The sequence below is a fragment of the Sardina pilchardus genome, chromosome 17, assembly GCF_963854185.1.
Source record: "Sardina pilchardus chromosome 17, fSarPil1.1, whole genome shotgun sequence".
In the NCBI taxonomy this organism is placed as follows: domain Eukaryota; kingdom Metazoa; phylum Chordata; class Actinopteri; order Clupeiformes; family Clupeidae; genus Sardina; species Sardina pilchardus.
The window spans coordinates 32,580,464-32,583,340 of NC_085010.1; the positions used below are offsets into that span (position 1 = coordinate 32,580,464).

General features: G+C 47.2%; 1 protein-coding gene across 1 annotated transcript in view; it reads left to right on the forward strand.

The window, feature by feature from the left end:
• The first annotated feature begins 2,578 nt into the window (after positions 1-2,578).
• LOC134062258 (transmembrane protein 60-like) overlaps positions 2,579-2,877 on the forward strand; it is a 4,749-nt gene continuing 4,450 nt past the window's right edge. The window contains exon 1 of the mRNA XM_062518218.1: positions 2,579-2,806. The gene's annotated coding sequence lies outside the window, so the exon portion shown is untranslated. The remainder of the gene's footprint in view (positions 2,807-2,877) is intronic.

A 2,877-nucleotide genomic window follows, 5' to 3' on the forward strand; every position in this document is an offset into this window, starting at 1 on the left:
AGTAGCGGCGCACCCTCAAATCCAGCCCGGCTCCGGTTCATTCATGAGAGGCTGGGCAGATTGGCCCGCAGAATACTGATCGACTCCGGGCGCGTTTATTATGGCACTTCGCGACTGTAAGACACCGCAACGCTGTCTTATCCGGCAGCAGTCATAATTCACAAGAGCCTCCATCCGATAAGGACTACTGCCAGCTCTGATCTCGCCGGAACTATAAACATGATCATATCTCAGTGCCCTGCCGGTGGCCTACAGTAGCTTGCCTGTGCACCAGCTGAACAGGCTTGAGTAGCCTTCTAATAATGCCGTTTCTGGCTGGAAATGATCCAACGGAAACAATCAGTCAACACCTCAGACATCTTGGGTGCAGGCGTTTTAATTCCAAACGTATCCAAGAGCACAAATGAACAGGAAGTTCATTTCTTAGTTCTCTTTGGGTGCTTACACCTCACGGCACCCCTCAACATCGCTCTCTCTATCCATTCTATTTAACCTTGTGATATGTTGAGTAGGCCAGAACTGCTTGACTGTAAGAATTATTAGAATGTGGGGTTTATCTCATTTTTGTTTTATTCAAATGAACTCCCTTTAATTCCACTAATTTGACAGAACTTTTGAAAAAAAAAAATAGTGAACAGAATTTGAACAGAAAAAAAATATCAGGAATTATGGATAATTTCTTTTCTTTTCTTTCTTAAGTGTGTCAATAAATGAGCAAGCCTGGTGCTACGGCGCTGCTCCCCTGAGAATGCGTCACTTTAAAAAGCCTTCTGTAGAGATGCACTCTCTGTCTGTCTGTGTGTGGCATCCATATCTAGACCTACAGTACACTTATCTAGCTATCGAGATACGGCTGCAGTATACTAGCTTTAGTAGACCCCTGTCTGGTGCAGTATACTAGATTTAGTAGGCCCCTGTGTGGTGCAGTATACTAGCTTTAGTAGACCCCTGTCTGGTGCAGTATACTAGCTTTAGTAGACCCCTGTCTGGTGCAGTATACTAGCATTAGTAGGCCCCTGTCTGGTGCAGTATACTAGCATTAGTAGACCCCTGTCTGGTGCAGTATACTAGCATTAGTAGGCCCCTGCACCATACTAGCATTAGTAGACCCCTGTCTGGTGCAGTATACTAGCTTTAGTAGACCCCTGTCTGGTGCAGTATACTAGCATTAGTAGACCCCTGTCTGGTGCAGTATACTAGCATTAGTAGACCCCTGTCTGGTGCAGTATACTAGCATTAGTAGACCCCTGTCTGGTGCAGTATACTAGCATTAGTAGACCCCTGTCTGGTGCAGTATACTAGCTTTAGTAGGCCCCTGTCTGGTGCAGTATACTAGCTTTAGTAGGCCTCTATCTGTCTCATGCACTTGGTGTGGGCAGAGCCGTATGTAAGGGATAATGTATAGATCTATATGGCTCTGGGTGTGGGCAGAGCCGTATGTAAGGGATAATGTATAGATCTATATGGCTCTGGGTGTGGGCAGAGCATATGTAAGGGATAATTTATAGATCTATATGGCTCTGGGTGTGGGCAGAGCCGTATGTAAGGGATAATGTATAGATCTATATGGCTCTGGGTGTGGGCAGAGCCGTATGTAAGGGATAATGTATAGATCTATATTAGCCTGGTTGTACCATACCCTCGTACTAATATTGTACAGTGAAGGGAAATGAAAATTGAGCGGAAGCTTACGTATGGCTATGCCAGGCTAGATCTATATGGCTCTGGGTGTGGGGTTCTCAGAGAATGTTCCATAGGAGTGGGTAACTGCTAACAGGAGATGTGTGTGTTGTTCTAATGGGAGATATGTATGTGCGGTTTTCTAATGGGAGATTGTGTGTGTGTGTGTGTGTGTGTGTGTTCTAATAGAGGGTGTGTTTGTATTAAGGTGACCAGATGTCCGAGACCAAAACTGGGGACATAATCCCCAAAATGTGGAACACACGCACGGGCACATTTTCAGTTTGACTACCATCAATCTGATTGAAATACATGCAACCAAAACCGGGGACTGTCCCCTGAAACCGGGACGTCTGGTCGTTGTGTGGCGTTCATGTCTGATGAGCGATAGTCTCCTGAAAGTGGAGGAAGTGCGCCACCTGCTGGCCATATGCGGGAAGAGTCTGTGCTCTGGTTCCGGTACGAAGAACAACATACTCTCAATAAACTTCCCGTAACGTTATAAGGGACTGAGTCCTACCACACGCCGAGACCCACAAAGGTCGTCATTTTACTGAGCCATCGCGTTTTGTTCACCTGTAAATGCACGGGGGGCAGTTGATGGTGACGCAAGACTGAGATCATCAGCGTCTGGTCTGACGGGACTCGTTTTGTCCGATCACCGTTTTGGAGACCTGATTGTGTTCACAGTGTACAGTTTGCGTTCATATTTCCGAAACAGGCCCGTTGTTTTTCCAGTCCAGCTGGCGTTGGTAAATCGCAGAGCATTTGCCAACCGGAGGTGAGGTCTTAGTTTTCTGAAGCGCATTTATATTGACTTTACGGTTTAGATCTCTTACCCGGAAGTACTTTAGGCCTTTTTGATTGACATCAAGTGGTCCAACCGCAGCGCCAGGAATGTGCAGACAGAACAAGAACCACTGCGGGGCAGAGAGCGGTCGCGCGGAGAGCGGAGCGGTTGTTTATGTTCCAGTCCGACTCCGCGTCCATCGCGCTGCGGGGAAATAACCCACCGCGGAGCGGCTCGGCGTCATCATGCTGTCTGCGGTCATGTCGGAGATGGCTGCAAACCTGTGATCGATACAGACGACGAAACCAGCGGCAAACCAACGTCAATATAATACCGGTAAGCTGTGATGATAGCTCGCCAAGGCAATATTACCATTAGGCGGCAGACTACAGAAGAATGAACACATT